The sequence below is a fragment of the Scaptodrosophila lebanonensis genome, unplaced genomic scaffold (assembly GCF_003285725.1).
Source record: "Scaptodrosophila lebanonensis strain 11010-0011.00,11010-0021.00 unplaced genomic scaffold, SlebRS2 tig00000001-arrow-pilon, whole genome shotgun sequence".
Lineage (NCBI taxonomy): Eukaryota > Metazoa > Arthropoda > Insecta > Diptera > Drosophilidae > Scaptodrosophila > Scaptodrosophila lebanonensis.
This window is the reverse complement of record NW_022060529.1, coordinates 915,934-930,803: the sequence shown is the minus strand read 5'-3', so window position 1 is coordinate 930,803 and position 14,870 is coordinate 915,934. Positions and strand designations below refer to the sequence as shown.

The following is a 14,870-nucleotide window of genomic DNA, read 5'->3' as shown; positions in this document are numbered from 1 at the left end:
CCCTACGTTTTTAAATTAAAAATAAATGGTTAATGGTTTTTCTCTGTATTTATTTCTAAACCCAACACCAAAAACTCAATAAAAATTAATAAAAATCAAAATGAAAAACGCAAAACAATCTACTGCAGATGAAGAGCCGGAGGTGGAGATACACATACCACATCACCATCATCATCATGGCAGCAAGAAATTCCGTCGAAATCCGCTAAAAAATTTGGATCTCGATTTTAAATTTGATGTTAATTCGTTTTAGCCAGCAAAAAAAACAACAGCAACAGAAACTGGTGTGTGTGTACAAAATTGGTTTCACTGTTTATGGCAAGTGTCAGGCCGTCAATATTTTGAGGACCCGATAATACTTGCCGTTAAACGCTAAAACCTTAGTATTTATGGTTATTGTTTTAGCGAGCACGTGGTGTTTTATGTTGTTGTTGTTATCGTTGTTGTTGTGAAGTTATACTCATATATAGTACACAAATTGTACCAATCGAATGTGTGTCTTATTAAAGAAAAGGGTGTCTGTCCACTAAAAAAATGCACGTTATTAAAAACATTAGGCAACAATATGTCTAAGATCTTTGATTTTTAATGTGAATTGTCTCCAAATTGTCTTAAGATGCGAAGAGAATATCTTGTTTATGCTTGTAGTTTTAAAAAACCTAATTTCGTGATTTATTTAAATATCCATATGCGGAACTAACTCTTAACAACAATATTAATTTGCATAAAATTAATTGTAACATCTTTTTTAAGGCCACTTGTTTTTAAACCAAATCTTTATGTTGTTATCGAACGCGATAAGTTTTTAGCCACTTAACAGAGTATTTTTTAAAGTAACTCCAATTAATAATAATGTGTTCTAAATAATATTTTTAAAATAAATAATTTAACCACTTTTCAACTAATTAACTAACTTTTTAGTTAAAATAATAATCTTTTTTCCTTTTGAAATTTAATTAAATAATGAAAAACTGTTTTAAATACTTATAAATAATGTTGGTTTTCTTTAATTATGTAATACATCGGAAATAATAAATAAATAACATTAATTTGATTTTTGTAAAATAAAAATGTTATTGGTTAGCATTTATAAATTCCTCTTGTTTGTTGCCTAATGTTCATAACTATCTACGTTAGTTCTATTTTATCTAAACTTCAACTAAACTACCTTGCTGTTCTGCATTGTAGAAAACATTTGTTTATTAAATTGGCATGTTTTTAAAAGAATACTTTAAATAAAAGTTAAGCTGTGTATCTTGGGATATCTTTGACAATGTCCTTACTAATATTTCGCAACTCCTACTAAAACGTTTGTTTTGAAAATTCAAAGCTGTCAACGCCACATAAGCTCAAAAGCTTAACAAAAGCTTCTGTCTCCTTCACACTCTGTTCGTTCTAGCTTAACTATCAATTATTAGAAGTATTGGCTGTGTTGTTTGTGTTTTTACCAAAATACTGTACGAATAACATTACTGATATGTTTTTCGCATTTTTATTTGCAGGTAAATATTGGCTGTTAGGATTTGTATGTAAATTAAAGCATGAGCTTTACTCCTTTAAATAACAGGTATTTTATTTGAAACCGGTATTTTGTCATTTGAAATACTGTTAATATTTTGATATCTGAACAGCTGTTAAAAGAGAATGTTAAAAGCTCGAAAGCTCAACTTAAAGCATTTCCATCGCAGAAACCTCAAACTGCGTTGAGGCTGGTTAGTGCGGAAATGAAAAGCTCATTTCCTTCGCTCGAATTCCGTTTTCACTCAAATCCCGTAATGTCGGAGCCACCAGCAAGCCTTATATACTATACGAGTTCGTGTTTCACCTTTCCCATTGGTTCCGTCTGGGCCAAGTCAATGCCAGTTAACAGTGCCGAAAATTCACGTCTAACCAACTCGCTTGTGTGCGAGTGTTTGTAATGCTTGGCTGTGAATGGTGAAATGAAACCTTTTAACCAAGCCCACGATACAAACGAGGCCAGTTTCACAAATCAAGCGTAGCGTTCGGTTCGATAGGTTCAGTTTCAGTTGAAAAGCGAAAGTGCGCGTGCATACTCGAGTATAAAAATTCTAATAATAAGTGTTGCCTACATTTGTGCTGAACGTATATTAAATTCAGGAAGCAGGCATAAGGTACAAACAAGAACGGATATTGTTCAGTTTTGTACGCAGTATTCCATTACATTGAATTGCATTTACAGCGCACACTTCGCAACGCGACGTCAGCGACCGTTATTAGATTTTTTAAATCTAACGGCACAGATTGAGGCAACAGTTACAAGCATCTAGCTTTAACGAGTAGCAGGTATGTTGCTTGCTCATAAAATTACAAATTTTCCTAAATTTAAAAAAAAAGGGCCTTGCCTTCAATTCGGACGCACAACTCCGCGTGCCTATAAATAAATAAATCTTGGGTTGGCGCAAAAAAACGGAAATACGCGCTGTTCACTTTTTTTGCTGTGTTTTTTCCCTTTCTCACACACGGACACAAATGCATAAAAATAACATAAAATCTGACTTGGCTTTGGAGTAGTGCCTGCTTTTCTTCTTTTTTTTTGCCATGTCGGTAGTTTGGTTCGCTCGCTTGGGCGCTTTGGCATTATTTGCTTGCTGACGTGTTTTTTATTATTTTTTTTATCACAGTAATTTGCATATAATCAGCTCCGGAATGTACCAATTCCAGCTGTATTTCGTACAAACATTCATATGTATTTGCATATTGATTTTACTAGTATTTGTCAATGGGACACTAACCAAAAGCAATTAAAAGTCCAACATTGCTCATGCATACAATATTTTACTTCCTTTATGTCCGTTTTCATGCTTTCTGCTTCTGTGGGCTAACCCATTTTTCCACTATTTGTTTGTTTTTTCCAATCGACTGACAATCAATTTGTATGCTTGCAGACAACGAGCTGAGTTTTAATCATTAAATGTTGACAATTTGTTGCCTTTTTCGGACACTTTGTGTCGTATTTTGTTGGTTGCTGTCGCTTTGGCGCCATCACTGAAGCATTCAATTTAATTAAGTGGCATTAAGGGAAAACTCATCCAGCTCAAAGAGCACGAAGTGGTTGCGTTTTTTGGGACTTCATGAAAATCTACATATAAGCTTACAAATGTACATTCTGTGTATGTAGCACTTAATTTATACATATAAAGAATGCTACAGTTTTTTAAACCATCTTTGTTATCTATTACTATTACATAAATTCATGGATGGACCTTGTAGACTATTTTAGACACCATATCTTGCAGATAATGATTTTGATGGCATTTGGCTCTAGCCTTATCAGATGGATCTTTTTGAGTCTAATAAGCATAAATTCAAATGTCGGCGTTAAAGTATTACTCGTATCATTGTTAAGGACACAACGATTTCTATAAAATTAAGCATTAACATTTTAAAATTTCATTTTAAAGCTGACAAGTGCTGTCTAGCAACTGTCAATCCACTTTAATTCTACAAGTAGCAGGCCTTCATCACTTCAAAGTACATTTCTTGCGCTTGTTTAAGAAAGGCCTACAAATTATTCATCAGCTACTTAAAACTGCTATTGGGGAACAGTACAGAGGGGAAAATCTCATGCATGCCTATTAAATACCAAGCGTGAAAACTTTTCTTATAATATGTCAAAAATTAAAAAAATACAATTTAGGAAGCGCGCGCGCTCGCTTACGTTTTTGTTATAAATGTTTGTAAAGTTTTCGTTAGGCAGCCCTGCAGCCCACAAAAGTGCAAATAAATATGAGAGCATGCAATGCCATCCAGGAACACTGTGAATGACACATGACCTACTACGTTTTGTTGTTTGCCCTCAGTCTGTGTTATTACGCTTTCCTGCTGAAATATTTTTATGACTACATACAGGAACAAACACATAAACATACACACACATACATACATACATCAAACACACAAATTGTGCAGGCCAACAAAATGAAATGAGAAAAAAGTTGTGAATAATTTTTTGGGTTCCCCAACGACCCGCCAATCAATCATTTGTGCCGTTGCTTTTAGCGCATAATTTACAAAATAAATAAGCGAAAAAATGTTTGCCGAGTCGTCGACTAAGGTGCCTGGTAAGTTGGGGCCTGTGGGCGTCACGAGGCAAGTGAACATGCTACTGAAAAAGCGGTAAAGTTTTAAATCATTTTTTCTTTTGTTCCACAAACAGAAAATTAAAATGAAAATATACCGTCGTCTGATTGATAGCAAACATACAACTACAGCTCACATATAGTACATATCACAAAAACCGCACACAATAAATGAGCATATTTATTTAAGCATACTTTTGGTAAGCACGTACGTGTATGTTTGTGCCCGCATTTTGTTGGGAAACAGGTTTTGGATTTTGGATTCGTGTTCGTGGATTTGTGGCCAAAAAGAAGCGACACATGCCAATCGCAATTTTCAGTGGCACGCGCGTGCAAAAGTTTTGGCTTTAAAGTTTCGTCTTTGGCCAAATTCATCAGAGCTGCAAATATGGCTCGCTTTTTATTGCTATATATGTGAAAAGCTAAATGTGTTTATTGTCATGCTTTACGAGTATAGTCGACACGTGCTCTGCTCTACTTTGCATGCCACAGGGAGGCGTTGCCGTTACCGTTGCCAATGTTCGATGTCGATGCGGATGCCGATACCGAGCTCACCACAAAGCCAAAGGCAAAATCCAAAGCCTTGTGGTCAGCCAAAAATGCGCACGAAGCCAAATTGTCGTTGTTTTTGGCACATATGGCCGTTGTAGTGGGTGTAACTTTTCCCGTGGCTTGCAAGTTGTTAATGCTCACGGCTAAATGAGTAGTTAAAGCGTTGTTAGGCATGCGGTGCGTGTGAGTGTGTGTATATGTGTTGACCCAGAGAATTTGCATGAGTAGCTTCTGCCGCTCAACAATTTTAGGTCAACTTACAGGTCCTAGTTGCCCTTTAATAGTTAATCAAATTATGGCCCATTACAAAGTTGTATATAAAAATTTTTAAGTAAAAGCATAGGTGATGCATAACAATGCCGGAGTATGAAATGGAGGTTATATCTGCACCTTTGCTATCAAGAGGGGTCAAATAAAACACCCTGCTGATACAAAATATCGTGATGACATTGCGTCCATAGCTGGCGCTGGTAGCCAGTTATCCAATTGCGGTCTTTTATTGCAAAGGGCTCATTGACGTAATCCCAAAAGCTCTGTGCTACTTCAACTACGGTTTCCAACCGGAATTTAGAAGCTTTATCTGCTGTACGGTGGTTGTGTTGAGTTTCAGGTCTGCTTTTAAACTTCCTGTTCCATCTGAGTTATCTACTGCAGGCTACTTTTTTACGACAAGCAACGATTACGACAATTCATGGATCATGCCACACTTCTGAAACTGTCGATAGTAGTTTTCTGGAGAGACCCCAATTTCTATATCCAAGTTCTTGCAGTTAGTGATCGACTTTACATAAATTTTTCTCAAGCCCTTAGCTAAGAAATCATTTTTATTCCACCCGGGTTGATTAAATTATCGGTGAAACAGAAAATTTAACAAAACCTGTGGCTAATTCACATAAAAGAAGAGAGGCAAAAGTATCAAAATAAACTTTTGATTATTTAGTTGATTTTTATCAGAGCTGCAACAGCTAAACGGAATAAAGGCCAATGAATTAAGGTATAACTTTTGCGCATACCTGTCTACTTGTCATTTAAATGATAAATAATGGGATAATATCGGAAATATGCTTAACATTAAACTCACATTCTGAGCATTATTATAGCTGTTCAAGCATCTTTAAGAATTTACAATAACAATGAGTTGCTTTGTTTCCTGGAAACTCATCTTAATATTACATTATATTTTATATCAACCATTATTGTTGTAATTATTAACTGTCTTATACAATATTTCGTCTAAGCCTTCTGCCTATTTCATATTTAAGCCTATTTTCCGTGGCACTGTCCAACAGCTCATGAGTTTACCATCAAATTCGCTTTTATCCATGCACAGTACGCGTAGAAGGCAACCTCAAAGCTCTTATCTTTGCAAACGTTGAACAAACACCCACATGACTGCTCAATATTCCATTGGCATTAGGAGCTCTTGTCAAAGTGCTTGGCCTCCCGCCGTACACGACTTTAATTTGTTATAATCCAAGCGCTTTGAGGCAAAAACGTTTTAAACTTGTCATACCACACAGACACACCCACACACCCACACACACATACACTCACACAGGAGAGGGCACCAAGTTATCAATTTGACAATGGAAATCATTCAGGCACACAAAGGCGAATCAACATCGCACCATACTGCCATTCAGGCATTTCATATTCTGTGTACACTCTTTCTCTCTCTCTGTTTATACAAATGTCAGAATGCAGACAAGTCGTTTAGGTCGGACACTCGAAGGGAGATGGGACACCAAAAACCCATCCAATCGGCTACGTGGCTTTTTTGAACACCCTCCTCTCCAACTGTCACTCTCTTTGCGACTGACTTTTGTTGCGCATTCGGTTGTTATAATTCAATTTCATGTATATGTATATATTCAACCACACAGCTTGTATATACGAGTAGATATTTATTGAGTACAATAGCAAATGCATAGATACATGTGTATTGAGGGGCAAATAAGCGAGTCCGCCAAAACAAATGTGTGTGTATATTTGGTATTAGATATTTGCTTGGTTGGCTGACAGTGATATAAATGCAGTGTGTTGTTTAAAATCAATAAGCATAGCAAAAAGTCAGCAGAAAACGGACGAAGGACGACCGACGAAAGACTGCGAATTGCGACATCTATGCGGAATAGGACGGAAAGGAAGGAAGTGTAAGAATGCCCATTTGTTGTTGGGCTGTCATGCATGAAGAGCTGCCAAATCATGTTGCAAATTGTAAAACGCTAATGGTGTGCATGACAGCTGTTATTGTTGTTGTTGTTGTTGTTTTAGCGGTTATTGTTATTGCTGGGCTCTTGCTGCCATCGTTATTGCTATTGTAGCCGATTTGTTATGCGGCTCATAGTTGTGGCCACATATTTGTGTCTGCGGGCCATGCTGCAAGCATTGGCCATTTTTCAAAATTTGACTTAATTTATGCTCAATGCATACACAGTCGTATAAATGTGTATACAGCACACACACGCACACATACGCGACGCCACATAGCTGATTAAACAGTTATTCTCCACTTTATATTGCCGGCGGCCATTTTGGTTCTTTACTAACACACTTGCCTCCTCGTTTGTTTGTCAGTTCATTTACTCAATCAGCACGTTAAATTGTCAGCAGAAAGGGGCCAAGAGCAGTCCAACTTAGTGCTGGTGAGTGTGTTACGTGTGTATTCTATTCCCTACTACTCGCTCCACCCCTCCCACTCCCCAGCATCGCATTTGCACATTACGCATACGCCGCGTGTGGCCGTCAACACCTACACAGGTTGACGCCAATGTCGACACCATTGGCAACATTTTCTTTTACATGTGTGTGCATGAGCCCGTACATGTGTGTGTGTGTGTGTGTGAGTGTGTGTGTGCGTGGCAAATGGCAAACATATGTTCGTTTGAAAAGAGCGTTGAGTTAGTAGCTGACTATGAATGGCCATCGCCTACTTGCTGGTGTTACTGCACGAGCTTCCAACTGGCTTAAGCTCTATGTATAAACTTGTATATAGATATATAAAGGTATATATATGTAAGTGTGAGTGAGGCTTGAGCTGTGGACGACCTTCTGCTGCTTGGGGCTCATTCCATACTGTAACAAAGCAACTTATCTGTTAGATTGTGTCTTTATGACTAAGTAGGGCCTGAGGTTTGTTTAAATTAAATAAAGCTGCCGTTCATTCATTAGCAATGCTCTTCAATTCGAAATAGGGGTGCTCAGAAATGGAAAAAAGCATGCTTAGGATTATAAGATAAATCAGAAGAGAGAAATTAATCCCTGCATTACTAACACAACTTAAAACAACAAAGTAATATAAAGACGGGTTTGGTCGACTTTCCCAAAATGTCGATTCTAAGTAAAAAACCAACCTAATACATTCCAATGCACTAATGTAAGTCATGCTCCATTGTGATAACTTTCAACACTATCGCGTGCTGATTGGCCCAAATTGTCTGTCCATTAATAAACATTAGGCGTGATGGCCAGACTGTCTGGACAGTGTGGCATCAAACCAAGGCGGTCTTTTAAAATACCCAGCCATTTATTGGGCCACTATTGGTGTGGCGCACGCAATGATAGAAATTTATCTACGATGCGACACCGAATTCAATTAAATATTGAAAGACCAAAGGCCAATAAATAACACAAATGGTCGAAACACAATGCACACGTATACATACACGTATACATACAAATATTTACATGTGTATATCGAAACAAAGCAAAGGCGTAGTCCATAAATTATTCAGGCAGGTCGTTGGACATCCTGGCATGGCCATAAATATGACCAACATTAACGGCAAATCGTGTAAATCTACAAATTACGTAAATATTTAATAACGATCCAAGCACACAACACAATTACCTTTAACGAGCACCTAAATACGAGTGCAGAGAGCCGGCAGTAGGGCTTCTGTTGAGTGAAATGCCAAAGATTTATACACGTCGTTGACAAGCGGTCAACGTTCGGCGGTGCTCGGAGCACGGTACGTGCTGAGCACTTTTAGCATCATAATTCATTGGCAATACAACAATGGAGCGCCATAGTAATTTTCAACTACGGGTGCCAGAACGGAGCCTTCTCTGATGAATGCAAATTGTCGGCCCTGATTCACTGTCAATGAAAATCAAATTTATTCCAGCTTCGGATTTTCGGTCATTACGTGGAAGACGAACTGGTCTTGTATTAGATAGACAGGCAGGCAGGTAGCTTGAATGGGGCTGAACGAGGAGTGGCCCACTTGTCAGTTGTTTCAATTTGGCGTCAACTCAGGGCATTATGCTCCATTAATTCATTCTGGCCGGAAATTAAATGAGATTGCTCGCTTGGCTGATGCGTACGTCACAGTTCATTATGACTTTGTAGATTAATACCATGCTGGCAGTTGATTGCGTTTAATCATTTTGCTGAAATCACTATAACAATTTAAAATAGGGACCGCAATTTAATGCTTCAAATTGAGCTGAGTTCGAAAATAGCATGATTTTAATTGCGTTTTTTATGTTTTGTTAAATTAAAACAGAAATCAATATAATTTTCTGGATCTTATCTGAATAATATTGAAGAAGCGGAAGTTTGCGTATAAAAGTATTGCATTTATGCCTACGCTATTAAGCAGCTTAAATTTAAAAAAGATTCTACTTTAACAAATTTTATTTGTTTTATAAACAAAAATATTAAGCGAAATATTAATAGCTTGCTAAAAAATAAATCAATAAAACAAAAGTGTTGGGGATTGCGGAAACTAGATTGTTCAAATTATCAACATTATAAAGCAAAATGATCTGACTTATATTGTTAGTGATTTTCACTTTATTGCTGTGCCTGTACTTTATGTATATTAAATGAAGAGATTTGTAACACAATTTGTTGCAAAACTGATCAGCCTTTCACAATTTATGATCAGTTCTATGACATGACAGCTTAAAGTTTTATTTTGAAAAACAAAAAATCAGTTTAGTCATTGTCTAAGCCCTTTATCCCTTTTAGCCTTTTTTAATCGCACATCAGAGCACATTTTCATTCACCCACAGACCCAAGTAATCATATAATGCTTCAGTTGTATGAACTGTCAAAGACCTTGGTCAAGTCAAACGCAACAATTTTGCAATTTATCTGAATCAGTCCGCATCATTCAGGCTCTTAGCTTGAGTCCTTGAACATTATCATAACAAAATTGAATGCAGCTACTTTGAGTGCAGCTGCCACACAACAGGGGTCGACAGTATCAACAGAAATAGCAGACAACAGCAACAACCACATTATCAACTATCGTACAGAGTATATTGGCAAAGTTCAAAATATGCAAAGTCACATGAGTAGCTTCCAGGCAATCGCAACAACACAGGCACAACTAAAGACAGGAACACTATATAACACAATTTTGTAAATGGTCTTTTGAGTAGCCTTGTCTAGTACGTCTCAGTTGAACCATTTAAAGCAATACAAATTTGTAAGAGATAAGGATGCGGAGAGAAGCAAGGCATTGAATTATTGCCAATTTTGTTGGTACATACTTTTTACAGCTCGAAAAAAAAAATCAACATCTTTATTAAAATATTTCTTGCACATTCCTAGGCAGGACACAAACGATATTTTATTATAATAAATCATTTATAAATAAGTAAGTAATCATTTTAAATTCAACCTTGCATGAAAAGGAAGTACTTAAAAATTATAAACTATTTGTTGTTGTGTGGCCGAAAAGCCACCGTTGCCTCGAAGCCTGTCAAAGCAAAGCCATGATTGAGTTTTTGCATTATTGGTACTCTCAGTTGGTAAGCAAAGTCGGTGGTTGGTCGACTGCTTGTCAGTTCTTCAGTCTGTCATTTAGCCCGTCCCTCAGTAACTCAATCGCTCTGTTAGTCATTCAGGCAGTCGAGCATATATTTCCTTCCCTTTCTGTGCTGTAGTGCAGAATTTCCGTTTCAATGCTCTCTGATTGAAAGTCTTACGTGCTTATGGTGCCCCAACTCAGTTTCGATATATATAAGCATATACTTGTATATATATATATATATAGATGAGCACATGTGTGTGCAATAGCGCTGTCCTTGTCCACGCCCACTCGACTGTGACTATGACTATGTCATCGTTTGCAATTTTAATGTGCAATGACGTAGATGCGAGCGCTGATAAAGGCAACGTACTCGTAAACGTGCTTACATCGGGCCCGATAAACTTAATAAAATGTGTCAGCCTGGGCCAGACAATGAGCCCAGCTTTTGTTGCCTATAGCCACCACCCACACATGTGCTGACAATGCAATTGCAGGCTACAATCGTTGAGTGTGCCACGGCCTTCTTGAGCCAATATTCGCAGGAATGCAATAAAAGCCGCTTTAGCCCCTTTCGCCTTTGTTAGCTGAAAGCCAACTTAACTGCTTGGCCTGCCTTTAAATCGAGTGCCTAATTAAGTGTAGCGTGGCCACCACGCCCACCAATATATGCCCATTTCCCCATTAATTGCCGAATGTTCTGGACTTGGTTGACGCACGCGAATTTTCAAGGCTGGCAATATCGTGAGAACCCAAAATTGCTTTTACTATAATTGGATTTTGATTATCGTCTTTGTTCACCTGCAAAGCTGGAAATTGTGCCAGTCAGGATCAGCCCACTGGGCAGGTCGTTAGCTAAAAGCAAGCACAACTATTTTCCAACTACTTGAAAGTATTGTACATATTGGTTATACTACGAATGAATACAGCACTTCCTCACTTCTGTGTACTGCTCGCGCCATTCACATTTATTTGCTGTACGGCATGTTTTGTGCTCATAACTGTAAATCCGTTTTTATTATCCTGTTTGCGCGCCATGTGCTGAGCCATGTTTAAAATGCACATGCACCCAACTGCGCCGAAACATCCTATAATCCTTTAACACGTACATTCATCCCTACAGCCCATTCTATATTTTTAGCTCGCTGGGGCGTCCTCTTCGGCCAAGCACATTAAATTGTTGAAGCAACAAATTTGACGCTCACATTCATTGCATGCCACTGTCCATAATCCAAGCACAAATTTTGCACTTTCTGACCCCTCACCCCCCTCCCCCCACTTTTTACATCATTATTTTTTGCTTTTTGACTTTCTGAACCGAAAATTATTACTAGCGAAAATAACAACAACAAAAACACCAGTCTGTTGGTACTGCCACTTTATGCAAATACGAAATAAAGAAAGGAATGAAAGCTAGTACTTTGCGGCACAACTTATCGTGCCAATAGAACCATGGTTATGTTTATGGTTATGGTTTTTGTGGGGTAGGTGTGAGTAGGCGCGCGCGCTGATTTATGGCATGATTCCGGCCAGATTCTTGCAGCAAGTCGACAGTCAATGGACTTAGACTATCAGGCTGTTCCTTTAATTGCTGGCGTCCAGTACTTCTGGGTGTCGTATCTAACGTTTTAATTTTGCTGAGTATGGGTAAATAAATTGCGACAAATTATAGCATGACATATGAAAATAAACACACAATACGATTAGGGCAGATAAGCATAATAATGTTCACTAAAACATAGTAAGTTCGCCAAATTTAAGCAACTTTAACATAGTAGGAAAACGTTTTTAAAAAAATTAAAGCTTTATTACAACTATAGTCAGCGGACAAGAATCGAAAGGTCTACTCCCTAGATTTGGAGATAAGGCTTTTTCTAATAGATACAGCGTAGGAAGCAGGCTCGCGCTGCCAAGCAATGCTTAAGGCATTTAATTCGAAAATAGACAACTACCGCCTTAGCTAGTCAGCATAAAATAAATAAGTCTAATTTTAAAAGCAAACAATAATACAAACGCCCTTTTGTTTCAAATTCTATTATTCGAACAAAACACCTGCAGCATATTGCCTTCTGTTATGCAATGTAGAATTTTAAATTGGTTTATTTTAAGCATTTAAAATTCATCTGCTCGTGTCATTTTCTACTAAACTGATTTTGATTTAATGCAAATGGAGATATTTTTGAATTATTTCCAGCATTTTATTTGAAAATAATAAGCTTTATTCTGTTTCCGCCTTTATTTTTATTATGTAGCACAAATTGCCTTTTGAATTTTATATTAAAAATTAGTGTAGAATTGAATTAGTTATATACCATTTCATAAATAAATAATATTTTTACTTATTCGAATTAAATTGGTTTTAAGTATTGCTTTAAAGCTTCAAGTGTGTCATTTTAAAATAATTGTGTTTAACCTTAACGATTGAAAAATAAGTTGTGTGGCTTTGCAAATGTGGTGCTGACTAGCATTCCTATTTAAATTGGCTTCCTTTCCAATTTATTTTTCATTCGCTTGGCTTACTTTTATAGCTTTGCTCACCTTTACGGACGTATTTACTTTTCTCAAGCTTCTCATTGCTTCGCTTTAAAGCATTTCCTACTGTTGTTTATCAAGTATATTTAAATTGGATATTTTAGCATAAAAATGCACAAAGACTTACCCTATTATCTATACGACATAAAAATAGTAATATAAACATTTAAATGTAAATTCATTTTGTTTTTCCTTCTTCGTTGCTTTTACTTGTTTTCTACAACAATTGAAACTCTTCCACTTCGTTTTACGATAATTTGCATCTGTATTTATTTTTTATTTGCCATTTCTCATTACATGGCAAACAAACAAGCCATCACATAAGAACTTCAAAATCTCGATTGCCTTTAGGGACTTAATTGATTTTAATATTTTATTTGGCCAACATGAAACACAACTAAAGTGTTTTCTAGCTTCCACTTTGAAATATTGCCACCTCTCCGCTTTTTTGTTGCTAGCGAATGAAATCAATTTACAAACAAATTGCAAACACTAATGCAGACATGCTCAGAAAACTTTCAACGTACACAGAGATACGCATCAATTTTATATAAGCATTGCTCATACGCCCTGTGGCGTCTGGTATGTTTGTATGTTTTCCTGTACTATAGTATATGTGTATATCTCTGTAAATATTAGCCAAAATTTGAGCTAGTTGAGTTGTTGTGCGCCCGAGTGCATGTTCACAAACATTTTGAGTGACAAAATTTGCTAAGCTGCTTTGCCCGCTCCCTCAGAGCGGAGCGGGGCAATGACTGAAGTGCGGAAGCAACTTGAAATGCTACGCTGTTGACTTTCACTTAAGCACAAGAGTATAGTAAAGTATAGTTTAGGAATGTTTGTGTGTGTGCTCCTCTGTCTGTTGAGATTAGTTTCCACGGCTTGTAATCAGGCAAGTGAAATTTTTTAGTGCTGGCATTTTATGTTGCCTACTTTGCGGCGCCGTAGAAACGAATTAGTCTGTGGCCTCGTAAAGTGCGACTAAAGTTACTACTGGGGGCACGTTTAAAAAACGGTGCAGATAACAAAAAAAGAAAACCCTCTATCTATTTTACCTCCCTGGCTGCTGTTTCTTACACAGATGATAATGGTGATGTGGTCCTCTTTATGCCTGCCTAGCGTCTGCTCTTGCTGCTGCTGTTGTTGTTGTACTTTTTGAGCTGCTTCATTGATGAGTTCGTTTCGGTTTTGTTTTTTGTTTTGGGCGTTTGTTGTTCTTTCATTTGCAACATGCGCCACAAAATGACACTTGAGACCGCCGCTCGGTTACATGCTGGCAATGTTTACATTTGCATGTTTGCTTGGCAATAGGAAGATTGCGGGCAGAGTTGACTTGTGGTATTGGGTTATGACTCTTTTGGGACATTCCCAAGTCGAGTTAATTTAATTTAGCCTTCTTCTTCTTAATTAAGTGTTTGGTCTCGTTAAGAGGTTTGTATTGTGTGTATGGGGTATAAATGATACGCAGACTGTAATTGCCGCGACTTATTTGATTGTGTCTCGGTCACTGAACTTGAAAAAAGCATTGTTAAATATTTATATTTCTTAAATATAATTTATGTACTTTATTTATTATCGAAACCATGCGTCGATAATTAACAAGCAAATCAGAAAACTGTGTAAAAGCCTTTTATTTAATGTAAATTATTAAATTAGTTTCGTAAATCCAAAATCATAACATTAACCTGTCGCTTTTTACTTCAATTCAACACTTGAACAAATAATCACACTTCGTTACATACTATAATTATAATAATTCACGGCAAGTTGAAAGAAAAACAAATAAAAGCTCAGGTCATAACCAGAAATGGCGGCCATTAGGCAACAAAATGAAAATGGTGAACGTTAAAAAGTTTGAAATATAAATTACAACAATAAATATATGCCGTGCTCTTGTAACAAAGCCAACTACAGCGCCACCAAC

At 37.1% G+C, this 14,870-nt stretch overlaps 1 protein-coding gene across 1 annotated transcript in view; it reads left to right on the top strand.

Annotated features, from left to right (window-relative positions):
- Positions 1-2,002: 2,002 nt before the first annotated feature.
- The window catches only part of LOC115622644, a 36,553-nt gene continuing 23,685 nt past the window's right edge, over positions 2,003-14,870 (top strand). The window contains exons 1-2 of the mRNA XM_030516690.1: positions 2,003-2,132; positions 2,201-2,304. The gene's annotated coding sequence lies outside the window, so the exon portion shown is untranslated. The remainder of the gene's footprint in view (positions 2,133-2,200; positions 2,305-14,870) is intronic.